The 20,513-nt window shown below is 35.3% G+C and overlaps 1 protein-coding gene and 1 non-coding gene across 3 annotated transcripts in view; one reads left to right on the forward strand and one right to left on the reverse strand.

The window, feature by feature from the left end:
• Positions 1–20,513, reverse strand: part of PRKG1 (protein kinase cGMP-dependent 1) — a 1,223,752-nt gene that overhangs the window by 412,128 nt on the left and 791,111 nt on the right. The gene's annotated exons all lie outside the window — the stretch shown is intronic.
• On the forward strand, positions 14,518–14,644 carry LOC147916856 (U6atac minor spliceosomal RNA). Its single transcript, XR_015552600.1, has one exon. It is a non-coding gene; the product is annotated as a U6atac minor spliceosomal RNA (small nuclear RNA).

Below are 20,513 nucleotides of genomic sequence, written 5' to 3' on the forward strand. Positions count from 1 at the left end.
TTCAAAATATCTTCACTACTCATTTTATTTTATATCCCTACTCTATAGCATAACTAAGAGAAAACCCTGCTTCCTCAGAGTACTAAAAGGTACTTATATATCTATATAAGTGCCCAATAAATGACATTTAACTATTATTAATTGTAATTATGTCGTCAAAATGTGAAAATTTAAAGGAGTGGAATATTAAAATAAAATAAAATAAAATGGATACCAGCCTTGAAGATGCCCTGCACAAAAAAACCAGTCAAAAGCCATGTAAGCAAAACTTAATCTAGCTTATTTTGTAAACATAAGTGAAACTTAACTTACATCATTTCTTGTAAATGCCTCTGATAATCATAAATAGAACTTTTCATATTCCTAAAATGATATAAGATAATCACTTTTAACGAATCCCCTGCTGTCTAAAAATCCCCATTATAATAACCAGTCATTGTAAAGGTTAAAAAAACTTCCTCATTCTCACCTCACAAGCCATCCTGCAGTGACATGCATCTGAGCTTCATACCACTTTTGGGTTTGAAATCTCCCTGTTCTTGACCATTTTGTTTCTTGCTCAATAAAATATTCATCAAGTAAAGCTCTCTGAATTTTCTTTGACAGTCATAATACACTTAAATAATACTTAAGTAACCAAGAGCTCTTTTTTCTTCGATGACAGATTTGAACATGTATATACCTTATATGAAACATTACTTAATAAAAAGTGAAAAAGATTGCAAGTCATATATCTGATAAGGGGCTAATATCCAAAATATATAAAGAAGTCATACCACTCAATAGCGAAAAAAACAAACAAGCCAATTAAAAAATGGGCAGAAGATCTGAATAGATATTTTTCTAAAGAAGATATACAAATGGCCAACATGTACAGGAAAAGATGCTCTACATCATTAATCATCAGGGGAATGGAAATGAAAACCACAATGAGATATTAACTTACACTTGTTAGAATGGCTATTATCAGAAAGCCTAGAAATAAGAAGTGTTGGAAAGGCTATGGAAAAAAGGGAACCCTTGTGCACTTTTGGTGGGAATTTAAGTTGGTACAGCCAATTACAATTTGCAGTTTGGAAGACACTGAAAAAAATTAAAAATAGAAATACCATATGATCCAGTGATTCCACTTCGGGGTATTTATCCAAAGAAAACGAAAACACTAATTTGAAAAGACATATGTACTCCCATGTTCATTGCAGCAATAGCCAAGATACAGAGACAACTTCATGTCACAGATGGATGAATAGATAAAGAAATTATGGTATATACATACAAAGGAATATTATTCACCCATAAAAAAGGAATGAAATCTTGCTATTTGCAACAACATGGATGGACCTCAAGGACATTATAGTAAGTAAAATAAGTCATAGAAAGACAAATACTGTATGATCTCTCTTACATGTGGAATCTAAATGAAATTAAAAAAAAAAAAAGAAAAAACAACTAAGCTCATAAATACAGAGAACAGATTAGTGGTTACCAGAGGTGGGAGGTGTGGCGTGAGAGAAATGGGTGAACGTTGTTGTTGTTGTTGTTGTTGTTGTTGCTTTAGTTTAAATAAATTGAATTTTAAAAAATGAACATGAACAGAAAGGTATCTTTTCCTAGTTTCTCAGGATGATTTTAATTCTTTGTTACATGGGCATGTTTTATTTTTTTCTTAGGCATTCTTTCTCTATTTTCTTCGCAATTATTTTTTGCCTGCAACAAAGATCACTATGCATAGTTCTAAAGAACTACCAACTTCAGCTACTTCACATAGGTGGTAGTTAGATACGTTGAGGAAAACGTCAAAGAATTCCAGGCATACCTGCCATTCAATCTTACTAAAATTTATAATGAGAAGGAATAAAAACTGCTACTCAAACCTTTGTATTTTAATAGTTTTTAAAATCAATTTTCTGAACAGGTAATATATTTAAATGATTCAAAGAAAAATAATGACAAAAATATATACACAGAAAGGTCTTGACCCGGCCCCATCACCCCATCCACTCTATTTCCCTACTCCTCCCTAGGGAAGGGTTTCTCAACCTCAACACTATTGACAGTTTTGACTGGATGGTTATTTGCTGGGGAGTGGAGTGGGAAAAGGGCTGTCCTGTTCATACAATGATATTTACTAGCATCACTGGCTTTCTAAGTTGTTACAATAAGGTATCTTTTAAGATGTTGCTAAATGTCTCACAGTTGAGAACCACTGCCCTAGAGGTAACCATTTTTATTAGTTTTCTGTTTATATTTCCAGTCTTCTTTTATGCAAATTAAAGCACACAGAAATACATACTCTCATTTTCTCCTCTTTCAAGGTAGCATACTGCATACACTCTGCAATACCTTACATTTTTTACTTAATGCTTTTTTACCCTTAACTGTATATGGAATTTTTTCAATGTCAGTACATAGAAATCCTCATTATTTATTGACAGTTGCATAGTATTCCATAGCTTATTCAATCGCCTACTGATATACTTTGGGTTGTCCTAATACTTTGCTATCATAAACACTACTGAAATTAATATCCTTGCACATTCATCATTTTGTAAAGTCATGGGTATATCTTTAGAATAAATTGTCAGAAGTAGGAGTGCTGGGTCAACGGGTAAATATAAAAAAAGCATAAAGCATTGGTATATTCTCAAGATTCCCCTCCAGAAGAGTTTTATCATTTTTACTTCCATCCTCAATATATGAGTGCCTATTTCCTCTCAGCATTGACAGCAGAGTATGCTATCATGGACTGAATCTTTGCCAATTGAAAGGTAAGAAATAGTATCACAAATGACAGGTAAGAAATAGTAACACTATAGTGTTAAATTTGCACTTTTCTTATTATGAGTGAGGTTACGTATATTTTATATATTTAAAAGCTATCTGTTTTACATTGGTTCATGACCCTGGCCCACGTTTCTGTTAGGTTGTTGGTCTTTTTCTTCTTTATTTCAACGAATTGTCTATGTATTAAGGAGGTTAACTCTTTGTGATATGTGTACAAACATTTTTTTTCCAGTTTTCCTTTGGTCTTTTGATTTTGCTTACGGTATCTTTTTGCTATGCAAAAAATTTCTTTTTTAATTGGGATGCAGATTTATGCTTATTTATGCTTATGGATTTGTATAATAATTAGAAAGACTTTCTTGGCTCCAAGATTCTAAAAGAAATTCCACATTTTCTTCTATTATTTTTTTATATGATGTTTTACATTTTAAAATCTTTGATCCACTTGGAATTTATCCTGTTATACGTTCTGAGGTATGGCTCCAACTTTATCTCTTTCCAATGAGTACATTGTCATTCTAACTCTTCTATTAAAAAGTCTACCTTGATTCCACTGATGGGTCTATATCTGGACTTTCTAGTTTGTGTCCTTGATCTGTTTTCTTAAAAAGACTTCCAAAATTCTATAAGCTTAAGACTCAGCAAACCAGGATCTGCCCCTGGCTGAGTGTGGTAATTTGTAAGATAGACTTCTAAAGGAAGCATATTTGTACATAAGGTAAGTAAAAACATTATTATATCATTACATGTAAATTTGAAGAATTAAAAAAATATGATAATAACCAACACTAAAGATCAAGTAAAATGAGAGTTTGGTCAAGAAACAGTGATTATTGAATTCAATGCGTTTAGAGAATAAGATTGTCATACTGGGGCAGAGTGGAAAGTTAGGATGGAAAGGGACTTTGGTGTAGAATTATGTAGGCCATTGGATTGAGGGGAACAGTGGATCACTTCAGGATAAATGCAGAGAATTCAGGAATGTAGGAAAACATGTCTGAATAATCGTGTAGGAATGATATCTAGAGAAAGACAAGGAATCATAACTTTGGAGCAAATAAAGATTAGACCAGAAATCAAGAATATACAGAAAGAAAGGAAAGTAATACACATTCATTGAGCACTTTGGTATTTATTTAATTATTTAATACCCATTTTATAGATGAACATTCTAAGGCTTGCTCAAATGGTTAAGAACTTCCCCAGGTTACTCCTTTACCACGTGGCAGAATTAAAATTTAAACTCTTGTCTGTGTGGCTCCCGGTACAATGTTCTTTCCCCTACACAGTAACTGAAAAAGGTACAAGAGTGTGTGTGGTGGGGGGGAGAATGGAAGATGTTACTTGGAACAGAGCTTTGGTAGCACTAGAAGGCAAAGAACATTAAGTAGATATAATGAGATAAAGCAAAGAATATATATTTTTAGGAAGAAAAACAAGCATTAGCTAGTTTAGACGCAGATTAGTTTGTTGCTATAAATACTATGACTAGGACTTTAAATGTGATTTTGTAGTTTGGAAATATCAAAAGATTCTTAGGAATAAAATGCTATGATGAAATCAACACTTAGGAACCACTGGTCTTACTTAGAACTGGAACAAGGTGAACTAGAGGAAGGTAAAGTATCAAGAAAACACTAGAGGGATACAAACCATGGAGTCGATGCTTAAAGAAACACACACGAGATAGAACTCCACTCCCTGATAATAATTCTCTGCCTCTACGAAATCATTATAAATTCACATGAAAACGTATCTTACAAAACTTGAGATGGAATTTGAGAATTAAAGACTGAAAATGTATGTCAATAAATGAACATGCTTCAAAGAAAACTATCCAAGTGTTATTGTTCATTTTATTTTGACCATGAAATTAAAAAGAAACAAAAAGAAAAGAGAGGGAGAGAAAAGAAATAAAATGAAAAGAAACAGAAGTGACCATATAGCAGGCTACTCTTAAAACTAAAGTTTGAAGGTGAGGGTTGTTTCCAATCTCACTAATTTTTTTTCTCCGTGTTATACATAAAAATATGTTTATCTAAATCTCGGGGGCTGGCCCCGTGGCTTGGTGGTTGAGTGAGCGCGCTCCGCTCCACTGCTGGCGACCCGGGTTCGGATCCCGGGCTCGCACCGACGCGCTGCTTCTCCGGCCATGCTGAGGCCGCGTCCCACATACAGCAACTAGAAGGATGTGCAGCTATGACACACAACTATCTACTGGGGCTTTGGGGGGAAAAAATAAATAAATAAAATCTTAAAAAAAAATAAATAATAAATCTCGGATTCATAGATACCGTAATTTTAATTTACGGCACACAAATCAGTGTTGTTAAAAAAATGAATAAAAATTTCCAACTTTGGAATAAATGCATACAACACTGAAATCTAGCAGGAGCCGTGCACATGCATTCACTGGGCTTTGCTTTGGAATACTTTCTATCGCTCTGTTTTCTAGGATTGATCCTCCAGTTATCAGTTGCCAGCATGACATTCTGCTGAAAGCCTAAGGAAATTTAGAGGGACAAGGATGTAGGTGAATAGTAAATACTTTTTAAAATTGTGAAACGTATCATGCAAAAGAGTACATCTAATGTATATGTGCAACTTAAAAAAATAGACCAACAAAAGTGCTAAACTTTTTTAAGCAAGGAAATAGAGTTTAGATGCTTAACTTATTGCTTCCAATTGTGTGATAGGGGAAGGAGAAAAAAACTGTCATTATGATTTTAAATCATAAAATTAAAATCACCAAATTTAACCAATTTAGATGGAAAAACTTATTTATGTAAAATGTTTTCAAAAGTTTATACATCAATGTGCTTTTTATATATAAAATTTTAAGTCATCTTCAGAATCACTTGTACTGAGTACATATATCGGTTTTCTTTTAAATTTTGTCATTACATTTAGAGATAAAAATTCAGTTTATTTTCTACTTCAAAAATCATGAAATAGGCTTATAATATTCAACCTCTCTGCCAATAACTCTTTCTCCTTCTGTAACAGGAAAACATTTTATTTTTAAAGAGATCACAGGCATATTTGTTGCCAGTTTCAATCATCGCTCTTTCGAACTTGTGGTTTTGAATGACAAATAGCATTGTTTAGTTCATAACATAAACAGCAGGTAAATTTTGAGAAAGTAGTTCTAAGTCAACTAAATTCTTTCAGGGATTAGAACTACAGAATGTCAGAGATAGGAAAGGCATCATAGATCATCAGCACCTGCCCTTTTTAATACAAAAACCTGAGACACAGGGAGGCCAAGGTATGTGACGCAATTAGACTCAATTAGTGAGCAGATGAACAGCTATTAGGATAAGGCCCTAGTGATTGTCTCACCTGCCTTCCACCCCCTTCCTTCCCCCGCCCTCTCTTCATTTTATGCTTTCTTAAAAAAGAAAAAAAAAAACAAAGATGCTCCCTGAAGTTAGAATGCACACCACTGATTTTTAGCAGCATTGTGTATACTTTTATGCCACCCAAGGTAACATTATTGCAAATTAATTTATAAGCCAACTTCAAAACAGATATTTCCATTTGAGGATCAAATCCATTTACTTCCAAAGTGACTATTGTTGTCTAACAATCCTACTTAAAGAATACTTTAAATTTGTATCCTCAAAACACCTTCAGGCAATTTAGAGGCACTGCCAAGCAGTGTTGAAAAACAGCTGCCAGTTATAACAACCAAGCTGCCAGCAACAACCAAGACCTAGACTTTGCTGTTGTCCAAAACCGTTGATTTTAATTCTTCAATTGCAAAGACACTCTTATTTCTAATACTTTATGAAAACAAAAGATTTAAGTAGGCTAAAATAAACAATAAAAAGCAGCACTTCACTAGGATTTACTTTAGAAACATGACACATTTCTAAAAGATTTAATCAATAAATAATAGCAATTATTTATTTAGCACATTCTATGTGCCATATCTTGTGCTAAGTGCTCGATGAGCATTCTATCACTAATTCTAAAAACCATGTTATGAGGCAAGTTCTATCATTCACTCATTTTTAGGAAGACGAAATGAAGCTGAGAGTAATTATGTAACCTGCCTGAGTCAACAGCTACAAAGTTGCAGATTTGGAATTGGAACTCCAGGCTACCTCCAGAACTTGTGTTCTTAAACACATCACGATTCTGTGTCTCCAAGGGAAATAATCTGAGAGTACTTCCATATTATGATACAAAAAATTAGCTAATGTAGATAATATTTTTACAGAACAATTATCTGTTTCATAAATATTTTACTAGTAACCAAAATAAGTTATGCTTTTAAATCTTGCTGATGTGAAATTTGTATCCTGTTCAGCTTTAATTTTACTTTCTTTATGGAATAAGCAAGATACCAAACTGGAACTGAATTAAATCCCAGCAAAAGGGAAGTGATATCTTTGCTGAGAGTGGGCACTGGCATATATATTTCCTAACTCAGATATTGAGAACAAGCTATCACGTTCTGTGACTATTAATAAATACGTAAACAAAATCTGCATAACTATTTATATATGTTAAGATGATGACAGAAAAAGGCAGTTAGAAGTCTCTGATCCTTTAGATGAATTGGAATTTAGCTAAAGAAACTCTTGCATTATAGATCTAATAGAATCTCAGTCATTGGTTTATTATCATTGTTCCTTCCCTTACTTGATCAGGGTGAAGGTCATGAACAATACACTAGTTGAGTTTTGTCAACCTCAATTTATGTCATGAAATCCCAACAGAATTGAGTCACATATTCAAAGATTGATACAAATTATCATTTTTTTCTCCTTGGGCTGTTTTCCTGTTTGTTAATGCTTCATCAGAGGAACAGGAAAGAAAGCAAATTACAGTCCTTTCATTTTGCTCATCAGGTAAAGTCTTTGGTCTAGGAAGGGACTGAGGACCTCAACCCATACGGGGTGGCAGCACTCACTCTGGATTATTTTAGCAGTAAATACAGGCAGCATTCACCCCCAGATACCTTTAAAATCTAAACATCTGCTTGGGTAGATATGGGAGTGTTTGGTTGCTCATTGTTGGGGAGCTGGTCCTTGGATAATGTTTAGAATTAAGGGTATATACATAGTTATATGACTTTGCAGTTACAGATCATCAGAGAGAAAAATGAATGGCAATTAGTAAATCCACACTTACTTGTAAAAGCTTTTCTAAGAAATGTTTGGTCAGACAGATGAACTGTATCATTTAATTGATATATGTTAAGCACTTTCTCTCAAGGGCACTGTGGGGAATATAACTCAAACAAGTAACAATGAAGACTATTTTGTCAACTATAAAGTATTATGTACATTGAAGGTAGTATAAAACAAAAACTACCAAGTATGAACACCTCCTCCAAGAAAAAGCTGATTTATACATGTGAGTTGAGAATCAATCTTATTACAAGAAGTGAGATTATACAGCAAAGCACATTTCATGTGCTCAAGAACTGACAGTCTAGTGTTAGAGAGGTAAGAGGTGAGAAAGAGTGGAGATATTAAGTGCCATGTTGGTAATCATAAAAATTATCATTTGGTGCTTATTTATATGCCAAGTTCATTTCATCTTCACACCAACTTTGTAACAAAGTTGTTAATTTAATGTCTCCATTTTACATATAAGGGAAACCACGGCTTAAGGACTTTCTAAAACTTATGGAGACTAGATAGCGGTAGAGTTGGGATTCAAACCAATGGTTGTTGGTGTCATTGCTTTTAACTAAAAAAGACAACACTCTTAAGCACAGTGTAATACTTATAATTAAGTCCTTAGAGACTTTCAGATGGAGCAATCAGGAAAGGCATTACACGGCAAGTGGTACTTAAGGAGAGCCTTGGAGGAGGAACAACTCTGGAAAGATGATATCTGGAATGATAATGATAATGATCTGAAAAGGTACCTCACACATGGAGAACAGCATAGAAAAAGCATGGAAGTTGAAACGTGTACATTATCTTTAGTGAAGCAGTCCTTTGCCAAACTTGCATAAGAGAAACATCTGTAAAAATGGATATGGTAAGAGCCCATGAGCGTATTTTGGGCTCAGTGTATGGAGGAGGACAATGGATCAGATAAGGCAGCTGGACCACTATACTTTTAAATTTCTAAATAAAGTCAATTTAGAGTTCTTTTTCTTCACATCTCCTTTAATACAGATGAATCAGATCAATACAGAATAATCAACAAAATGTGATAATATAACTGAAATTTAACCCAATCTTATCAAAGGGAGAGTTTGTTGGCATCCTCAAGAAGCATTATCAGATATTTTATTGTAGACTAATAAACTCTGGCAAAGCAAATGGCTCAGCAGACTTCATTTTGATTGGACTATGTATGAATTCATATTCTTGTTTTGCTCCCAACATAGTCTTCTCCTTAAATTTAACTGTCTGGCTATTTATTGACCTGCCTAATTGTTAGCTCCTCATATTCCTTCAGAATTTGTGTCAAAGCCTGATGCTGTTTCATCCTTTCTGTTAGTAAACCGCATCTATCCTTGCTGCCAAAAACAAAGAGAAGTAGAATTTGGTGCCAAATTATTTTTATTAGTATACTTAAAGTTTAAGCACACATTTTATTTTAGGAGCAATAACTAAATGTGACTCAAAATTAATAAACCTAGTTATAGGTATAAATAAGATCTATCAAAGTTAGTAATAGGCATAAAAGTTCTCTCAAGATGTTTTAAAAACCATATGTTTATCATCAGGACAAAATTCTAATGACAGCAACTGTTGCACAACCTGTATTATATTTTTCATTCTCCTCTTAATCTTTCAATCTTCTTACTCCCTATTTTAATTTTTCTTCCCTATTTCCATATTTTTTCATGCCTAAGATGAATTCATTCACATTTTGACATTCCTATAATTAGAAGTTGCCTTACAGTCACTGCATATATTTAATAGTTTCCTCTTCTCTCCCCAAAATGTGTCACTAGAATGATGGCTCATTATATCATCAGTCTTGTCACAGAATCTTGGAAATATGTCATTCTTTTAATTTTTCTTTTTGTCAAATGGTATTTTGGGGGAAAAAAGCACTGAACAATAATAACAACAAAAAACGATTTCTGAAAATAAGTAAAAACATAAACAAATCTATTTGTTCACCACAAGTGAATTATTTGAGTATAGTAATATGCATAGCCCTAATAATAACTAAACATGAAGACACAATTTTCTTCTCTGAATTCTTTATTCTCCCTTCTTATTCTTGATTCCTCTTTATTATCCTTCTCTCAAACAGAACAAGAGACTCAGTTCTAAGTGGAATGATAGAAAAGGTAAAAACTAAACCAAGGGGCTTCCATGGACATATGTAACAAGTACCGTATTTATAATTTTGTTTCAAATTTATTATTTCTCTGTAAAAGGAAAGAATTTTGTGTGCCTTCCAAATTCAAGTTGGATCATTAGTTGAGAGATGGTAGTGGAACTAAGAATTAGAGTTTAGAATTCCCTGCTCAGCGTCAGGCAGTTCCGTGCTCCTCTCCACCTGCTCAATGGTGGGCATAACTGTTACTTCAGCTAGGCAGTCAGGAGATGGGCATCATTCAAGCTGAACACATGTTAGGGGTGTGACTGCTGTTTTTGAAGATTTGACCTGCCCCTTTCCTCCAAACATTTATTTCAATTAGTCACTAGTTAGGTTTGAGGACATAATGTTGAAAAACAAGCTCTTTTAAAGATTTTATTTATTCATTTTTTTCCCCCCAAAGCCGCAGTAGATAGTTGTATGTCATAGGTTCACATCCTTCTAGTTGCTGTACGTGGGACTCAGCCTCGCGTTGTACGGAGAAGTGGTGCCTCGGGATGCGAACCCAGGCCGCCAGCATCAGAGCGCGCGCACTTAACCGCTAAGCCACAGAGCCGGCCCAAGCTCTTTTATATTAAGCTGCCTAGATAGCCTATTAAACTAGTTTCTAAATGGTCACTATGGCAACAAAATTGCTACTGCCTGACCTGGTATGCACCCACGCAAACATGGTGACCATCTTGCACTCTTATGCTGATCACATGAACTCTCTTTGTATTCTCTGAGGGAAAAAAAGCACTTAAAATAAACCTTTTTATTATATAGGAGCAATTATTCTTACAAAATCATATTTAAATTAAATTGAAAACTAACAATTTCCAAAAATTAAAAAAAAAAAATGTATTGAAAGATTTATACCTATAGATTATTTAGTGATGATCTATGCTAGAATTATATTCATAACTATCATTTGATCTCAAAATGCACCAAAGTCTTAAACACAGTTCCATTAATATTCTAATATTTTGTTTGTTTGTTTGTTTTTGGTGAGGGAGATTGGCCATGAGCTAACATCCGTTGCCAATCTTCCTCGTTTTGCTGAGGAAGATTGGCCCTGAGCTAACATCTGTGCCCATCTTCCTCTATTTTGTATATGGCATGCCGCCAGAGCATGGCTTGATGAGTGGCGGGTAGGTCCGTGCCTCGGATTCAAACCTGCAAACCCCAGGGATCTGAACCTGCAAACCCCGGGCTGCCGAAGTAGAGCGCGTGAACTTAACCACTACGCCACTGGGCTGGCCCCAATATTGTAAATTTTTAAAAAATATTAAAGTGTTCCATACTTTTTAGAGTAAACATTCGATGTAACACTAGGTCAGAAAGCTCCTAAATAGCAGGCAAGATAATATCTCTTGATAATATCCTAATTTGTTCACAAAAGAATGAGTTTGATGAATGCTTGCTTTTTCTTAAAAAATGTTATATAATACATACTCTGTCACAAATACACACATCCCATACATATATACACAAATACATATTTATACAGATTAGGAGCGAAGAAATTAACACTTTAAAGTGATATATATGTATGCATATATACATAATACACACACAGACATATACAGACACACACATATATATATACACAAAGTCATGAGTCCCTTTATGTGTCATTAGGCAATTTTGTGGTTGTGTGAACATCATAGAGTATACTTACACAAACCTAGTTGGAATAGCCAACTACACACCTAGGCTACATAGTACTGATCTTATGGGACCTCCATCACATATGCAGTCTGTCATTGATTGAAACATCATGTAGTATATGACTCTCTCTCTCTCTCTCTCTCTCTCTCTCTCTCTCTCTACCTATCTTGTTATAATCCAACATAAAATTCTAGAGGCAGTCCCAAATGGTTGCTAACTGCCACTCAAATACAATGCATGGACCTTTGTGTCTTATAAGATAGGCAAGTGAGAAACCAGTGCCATGAAACACGTTTGCCAGTATTGACCAAGACCACAAGAACCACAGAAGGAAGAAGCAGCCAGAAACCTGTATGAGATGGCACCCTCTGTTACCGTTCAGATGTCTTCTAGGGCAACAAATGGCCTGCTTCCACAGGTTTAAGCTACATAGAAGTTGGACGGTATCCCAGATAATGTGCTCTTATAACATTCAGTCACCAGCTGGGGGCATTACCTTCATACAATACAAATCATACAGTTCCACCTTAGTAATGCAAGGTTCACTATCTGTAACTAGTGGACCCAGATGAATCATGACATGCAATGCAGATCACAGTATCTACCTCAGAGCACCGCTGTGAAGATCAAATGAATACTGTACGTAGAGCCCAGAGCACAAGTGTGAATCAGAGAGTGAGGCTGGAGCCACTTAGCCAGTGAAGGGAGTTCAGGTGACCAATGGCAAATCTGTGTTAGCAGACAATCTGGACAGTTTCAAAGTCTCTAGAAGTATCTCTTATGAAGCCCAAGAATCTATGATATTTTGCTCCTTCTTTTTTGTTTGTTTGAACAAGTTTGGTCACAGCATAAATTTATGACATTTCTAAATGAATTGGAAAATTCAACTGTATAAGGAAGTATTTTTTTTAAATCTCTTTTTAAAAATCTTACACTGCTCTAATATTTCTAATTCATTGTGCATCCCTCAGGACTGACCTTAAATGTCACCTCCTCCTGAAAGCCTGTGCTTAAGTCCAGGTTATGTGCTTTCTTAATATGTTCCTGTGTCACTCTGTGCTTACTTCCAGGTTATGTGCTTTCTTAATATGTTGCTGTGTCACTCTGTGCTTACTTCCAACATGGCATTTATCACACTGTACCATAATCTCTTGTTTTTCTTTTGCTGCTGCCCTCACTTAACCATGAGCTCTTTGGAAAAAAAGGGCTGTGTCTTCTTCATCCACGCAGCCCAGAAACATGGCTAAGTGCTTGGCACAGAGTCAGTGTTCAATAAATGATTAGTGAACAAATAAACTGAGTCACTTTTAAGTGACAGAGAGATTGGTTCATTGGAGATAAGTTACAGAAAGGGGGCCAGGAGACACTCCGAAAATGCAATGGGCTTCTTTGAGAGGAGGTAAGTTCTCTATCACTGGAAGAATTTAAGTAGGTGCAAAATGACTATTTGACAAGGAAACTAAATCATTCATCAACTGGTGATCTGGACTGGATGAACTCTGAGATCCCCTCTAACTCTGAAAGTCTGGGATTCACAATATATGTTCCATAAAAATAAAAAATAAGACGTTATATTGTAATTATCCTGCTTATTGACTAAAAATTAGTATGAGTTTCCTTACAAGTGTTACAGATGCTACATTGTGCTTATTTCTCTTTGAAACAGCAACTTCAATAAGGACATAGGTAGCATTTCAAAAAAGTTGTGTTCTGAGCCTCCTGAGAAACTGCATGATCCATATCAATTGTTAGCTAATACATGATTGTAACAAGTGTCAGAATAAAAAGGATCCTTGGATATGTTTGAACTGTAAAGGCATCGTCTCTAATAACACAACAAATCTTTTAGCAAATGAGATGTTAGCTTAACAAGAAAACTCTTGGCTGAATGGAGAAAAATGGGAAAACAAAATCAAATAGCTTAAAAAATCCTTAACATCCGCAGATGCCTTATTACAAGCTACCACCTGTTGTCTTTGTTGCAGAGTGCAGGCTTCTCATTTATGTACACCACTGTTCTGGGTAACAAGCTGTTTCCCACCAGACATATCAATTCATCATTTTAGTAAAGGCCCAAAGCGCTCCACAGATGGACATTAGAGAGAAAAGGGATGGTCTGCCACCTGCATTTAGCAAATAATTTGTTCCTGAAGTGCCGATTTAAATTAAAACTAGATTTGAAATACCTTGGAAAAAGACAGGGATGTCACTTAGTGAAATTGATTATTAAAATGGCATCCTCAAGAATTATAAACTTAGATATTGCATCTCTTAACTATAGAAAAGAATGGAATGCTTTTGGAAATAATGGGGGGACTTTTATTGATTGATATAAATTTTATTCAAATGGCTAATATTGGGGAGCAATTCCCTCTTTACATTGGGGTTCCCCTCAATGGGACTGGGTCAGCGAGAAGCTATAGTAAAAGGCCCTTTTCTATTTCATCTAAAGAACTTGACAATTTAACCTTTATAGGAAGGCAAGGCTCCACACTATTAAAGTAAGGTGGAGAGCAGTTCTTCCTTTCAGAGTAAAGCCACCATGATTACTGAGAACCATCAGTATCCAAACCAAAGTCAGCTCCTTGCTTATCATGGCTATTTGGCTATTTCAGTACAATTCTTGTCAGTTTCATACACTTCCCAAAATATGGATAAACTTTCAAAACTATTACCTGTATGTAGACTCAATAAGTCATGTTTTTCTACTGACCATGATATTTCCTTTTCAGCTACTTTCTTATTTTAAATACAAACATTGAAATTGTTCCCTGAGTGTTGTATGAAAGGAGAGAAGGTTAGCACTCCCCTTGACAAGGATGGAAGAGGCCCTCGGGCCTGACAACACGCATACGGTTAAGGCATTGCCACCTACTTCCATGGCATCTAACCATTGTTTTTTTCAAACACATAGGGACAGAGATTGGATTGGTGGTTACCAGAGGGGAAGGGGGGAGGGAGGAGGGTGAAAGGGATAATTCGGTACATGTGTGGTGATGGGTTGTAATTAGTATTTTGGTGGTGAACATGATGTAGTCCATGCAGAAATTGAAGTACAATGATGTACACCTGAAATTTTTACAATGTTATAAACCAATGTAACTGCAATAAACAAAAAATTTATTAAAAAAATAAAAAATAAAAAAAAATAAATTAATTAAAAAAATAAATAAATAAATAAATAAAAAAGTGGGGAAAAAAAAAAAAAGAAATTGTTCCCTGAATCATTGAATTAAATGTTTCTACTGAACACAGTGGGGGTTGAGTGGACATGGTGGGAATGAGAAGATAAATTTATTCGTTGGCTTCTATGTTAAATGTTCCCACCATCACTTTGAATATGAAACTCTGAAAAGTACAGCAACAGGAAATTGAAGGCAGAAATGAGCTGGGGAGGTCAGTAATAAATGTGCATTTAATAAAATAACCATGTACATTTCATGTTTATTTATTTCAACCACCATTTCAATTCTGAAAACCTCTGCTCAATCAACTGTGGGGGAAAAAAAAAGGGCAGCTCTTCTTTATGGAAATGGTCTAAGGGGACAGTCCTGAAATGTCAATTTCTACATTTCTGACACGTTACTGCTGCTGGGCCCATTTACACTGGCAGACTATCTCAATGCGATTTGAACTCTCTTATTACAGTTAAGTTCTTGAATCTCCCTTCAGAAACATCAACCCCCCAATTTATGTGCCGTTAATGCAGCCAATAATGAGCCCCCATTTTGTTTGGAAAAATTGGGCTATCTCAGAACTTAAAAAGTTTATTCAGAACTAATTTATTCATTTTCATTTCCTATGATTCCAGTTGGTAGGCTAAACAGCCCCAAGGACATCATAATTTTTCTCATAGACCTGGAAAATTCCTGGTACTACCAGATTTTGAATTGGGGCTTTCCAAGAATTAGGGGAGAAGAAAAGCTTCCCAAAACACCCTCTGCTTTTGTACTTAGAGCGGAAAGAAGAAGATAACTCAGGCATTGGGACCCCAAGGAGCAAGGCTGGTAAATTACAGATGCAGGTAATTTACTTCAAAGTAAAACTATTTCTATCTTTGACTTGAAGGAGAAGGCTCCCTTTAAAAAATAGGTACTGGACATCTGATTGGGTCTTAGAGAACACCCCCTTCTAGGAACTCTGCTAAAACTGCCCAAAGGTTGTGTAGGACTCCATCATTCATATTTAGGTTTTCTGTCTCTTTCTATATGGTTTTTAACCATCTTTCCACTTCTTAACACAAATGTGAGAAAACAGGTAATAATACATACCTACATCTATTTTGCTATGTTTTATTACTCTGGATAGAACAAAACCAAACGAAAACCAAAATAACCATAAAAAACACTTTTGGGCCAGAAAAAAGAAAATCTTTAAATTACTGTACAGGAGCATATATATTATTAAAATTTGGCTATAACCTTGGATTAGTTATATTTTAAATATTTTCCTAAAAAGTCCTAATCATTAGTTATACATTGCATCACTTTCCAATCTATTTTTTTTACCAGTAAATGTTTTTAACTATGACTATGTTTTTGATGATTTATATTGATACTGACCACAAAGAGAATTGCAAGTTAAGTAAACTGGTTTTCCGCCATTCTGAGAGAAGTCCACAGTAAGGAAGTGAGGCCAAGTCTGAACAACTGATGTGGTGAATTCTCTTCCACTGTAAGAGTCTGATATTTAAAAGTCTGTCTAAAAGCAGAAAGTCAGGTGAATTAGAAGCAAAACACATTCTTAGAGAAATTAAACCTTAATACATTAAATCACCTAATAAGCACTAGCTGAGAGTGTGCTAGAGACCAAGCATCGGGTTATGGAGACAAATGACATAGTCTCCGCCCTCAAGGAGTTCACAGCCTACTGGGAAAATCAATAAGCAAATGCCAGGACAATGGGGCAAATGCTATTAGAGAGAGAAATTCATGTAGATTCTGAGCTCATGGAGGGCAGCCCCCTACTTTAGCCTCAGAGGAATCCCAGTGTAGATGAACAACCAGTGGGCACTGGCTCAGTGGAGACAGAGGAAGGCTCTACCTGGCAACAAGAAGAGCAGGGCAAAGCCTCAGAGAAAAGGAAAGAACTGTGTGCATTTAAGGAAATAAAGTTTATGGCAAGAATAAAAAATCTGTGATAGCAAACAGCAAGAGATGAGACTAGAAAGGTAAACAGCTTCAGATCATAAAAGGCCTCGAACTAATAAAATGCTGTTCACATTTCCACTTGTATTCCTCGATGCCAAAAACGCATACTATTTAATCTCTTTAATTACCATATTCAAAAGACTTGAAAAGTTTGTTCTAAATGTTTTACTTAGAACTTTATAAAGCCTATTAACTTCCATCTCAAAGCAAGTCCTACCCTCACAGCAAATCATTTCTGTAGACCTCACTTTGACAATCTTTATATTTGAATTGTGCTTTTTAATCAAGTTAACCAAGAAAATCAACTTACTTATTGTCTTTCAGTGTGGTTAGGCATCAAGTCTCAACAGCAGACAAGGGAGGAAAATCTTATTTTCTCAGTAGTTTTCCAGTAGCTTAATATCTGAACTTCAAATTTAAAAAATTGACATCATTTCCCAAATATATTCAATGAATATAGGGACCACAAACTAAATATGTGTAATTGTGGCTCCAGTCCAACCAGAAATGCTATATCTATCTCACAAGCAAAATTATGCTAAAGCAGTCAAAGAAATGCTCTGTGCACACGTCTGACACCACCCTCTGGGGTGGCATTAACGAGTACAAGCGGCAGTATGGTATGATGGAAAGGACATAAGCTTTGAGTTCGTGTTTGAATGCAGCTTCACTACCTATAACTGTGTGAACTTGGAAATTACTTAATCTCACTGAGCCTCCATTTTCTCCTCTATAAAGTTGGAACAATACACACCTATCAGAGTTGTTAAAATTAGAATTTTACAACTAGCTATGTAATAAGCGTGGCAAGCCAGGAGACCTTTAGAGGGGAGCTATGATTAATATACATTCAGTGACTCTGTCCCTACTGAGGTTCTTCAAATTTCCAGCTACTGAGAACCAATGAACATTTAAGCTACTCAGTTACCCCATTTTTCTTGCTCAATTCACAAGACACCTTCCTAAAAGGCCCCCCTTGTCAGCTCCAACTGCAGTCTGTCATTTCTTGTTTTTGAGAGCATGACTCTCAACTCAGGTCCCCACTGCAGGGGCAGACTTGTTGCCATTCATGACTAATACACTGCATTCAATGTTTATCCCTTGGATGACAACGCAGGCCTCTCAGCCTTTCCTTTAAAGAGACCATCACAATATAATTTAAATAGAACGGGGAATGGAAAGAAACACTGTTTATAATCTCTCAAAATCTCTGTTTTCAAATAAAGTTAAAATATTGATTATCTTTCCTTTTTTTCCCTTTGAACATAAAGATTTCAGATCCTACTAATGCCAAAGGGCAAGACCAGGTTTACTTGAAGTGAAATAAATCCTACCACTAGACATAGCCTCACTCTTTCAAGAGCTTATTCTTGGTTTACTAAATAGGTCTTCAACTTGCTTAAAGTACACCATGGCTGGGTGAGATGGAAGTGGCTGACTTCAAACCACATGATCCCGGCAGGGCCTGGAAATACTCTTCCCTTCAGATGACATTTTTTTCCACTAGAAAATCTGTATTTCTATATACGAGTTTACGTATTCTACAGCACAGCCAAGGAGAAAGGGCATAGGTTTTGGAGTCAGATAAACATGGGTCCAATCCCAGCCTTGCTATTTACTAGTTCTGTGAACACTTTGAGCACTCTAAGTCGCTATTTGCTCATCTGCACAAGAGCAAATCACTGTCCGTATATTGCACTGGGTTATGTCAAACAGAGGTCAGTGAACCAGAGTCTGCCACCTGAATTTTTAGCCCCATGAACTAAGAATGGATTGTACATTTTTAAATGGTTGGGGAAAAAAAAGAAATTTGTTTTCTTTTCAGTTATGTAAGTATCTTAATAATGTTCCTGATTTTGCATCTTGGCCCACAAAGCTTAAAATATTAACGCTTTAGCTCTTGACAGAAAATGTTTGCTGATCCTTGGTTTAGACAATTAAGTAGACTGGGAATCTTAAGTATATATTACATTGAGGTGCTTAATAAACATCATTCTTCTCCTTTGAGGAAGCAACTGTGGCTTTGTGCAATAAGCACTAATTTAAAACAAGATCTTTTTAAATGCTTAACAGTTTCCATCACTCATAAACTTTGTGGTATTGGAAAATTTCTTAGCCTTTCTGGAGGATCAGTTTACCTCTCTTCAAAATGAGAACATCGGTACTATTTTTGTGTAGATTATTCTCAAAAAAAGAAAATAGTTAATTATTTTAAAGCAAATGCAAAATGCCTGATATACTCAGCTATTTTATAGAAAGTAATTCTTTGTAGGCTTACTACAGAAAACTTAGAAAATACAATACAACCATTTAAGAATGTACAAACCATTCTTAGTTCATGGAAAAATTAAGTTACCCATTATCCCACCATCTAGAGATAATTCCTGTCAATATAAATTGGAATATTGCCTTTCACTTATTCTCATATTTTTGCTCTCTTTCTAAGCCTCTTACTTTGCTCCCAGCCACTCTTGCAACTAGGTGCCTAAAGTTCTGGCAAATTAGATGTATATGGATCCTTCCATATGAAATTTCCAGGAAGTCTTTTTTAAGAGCAGAGAGTAGGCCCCCATTCAATTCAGTTCCTCCATCCTACGGGCTACAGTGCAGAGATGAGAGGTAAACTAGGTTAGCCATTTTGGACCATGAAGATGAGGCACCCTAGGAATGTAAGGAACCCTAGGGACGGTATAGCAATGGGCTAGGAGTAACTTGAATCTTTGAAACATTTATGGAACCACCATACCAGCTCTGGATGGCCTTCATATCCCCAGGCTTCTTCTACTCATTCTTTTTTGGGTTTGTTCATTTTGTTTTATTTTTTGCTCTCCTATTATATGCAGACATTCTCACCATACCTCATATACACTCTCTTGGTGAATGGAGGAAGGATGGTTTGAAATAGGCCAAAACGTTACCAGTAATTTTTCCTGGGTGGTGGGGTTAAGGCGGGTTTTATTTTATCTTATCATTTATACTTTCTTGTATTTTCCACATTTTCTACCATGGATCTATAATAATTTTGCTATCAGAAAAATATTTTTTAAGTGGCACATTGTTTGAAATGTCCTGGTCTTAGGGTTAAATTATGAAAATACCCAGGATTTTACAGAAGAATATATAACATCTAAAAATAAGGCCTCATTCCTTTCAAATATCCCTAAGAACAGAAGGAATTGCCTCATATCAGTCTTCACTAAGTTTTCTCAATGATGTTCATTTTGACAACCAATATACTGTTAGGAGAAGATATAGTAGTCTGAAAGAAACCTCAATCAATAATGGTTTTGGATGCTACAGAGGGTAACGGAACTGGTAAGAAAAAAGGCAGAAAAATTTAACACAGATTTATTAATTATTCCTGGTAGTATGAGCTCGTGGTTGAAAGCATTGAATGTTGTTATAGATAGCTTTTTAAAGATCATTTTAAAAGTGATTTAATAAATGATTACACTGTGGAGATCACAATTATATTGCAACAGAACTAGAAACAATAAACAAGCCAATTTTCCTAATTTTAGTGAATATGCACCTATGGCCTGGGATAAAATTTAAAGATAGAGCATTACATATAAGATTAAAGAAAGCACAGTATCTCTAACAACTCAGAAAATCATGTGC

This window comes from Ceratotherium simum, chromosome 6 (genome assembly GCF_057802395.1).
Source record: "Ceratotherium simum simum isolate JZ-2026a chromosome 6, ASM5780239v1, whole genome shotgun sequence".
In the NCBI taxonomy this organism is placed as follows: Eukaryota; Metazoa; Chordata; class Mammalia; order Perissodactyla; family Rhinocerotidae; genus Ceratotherium; species Ceratotherium simum.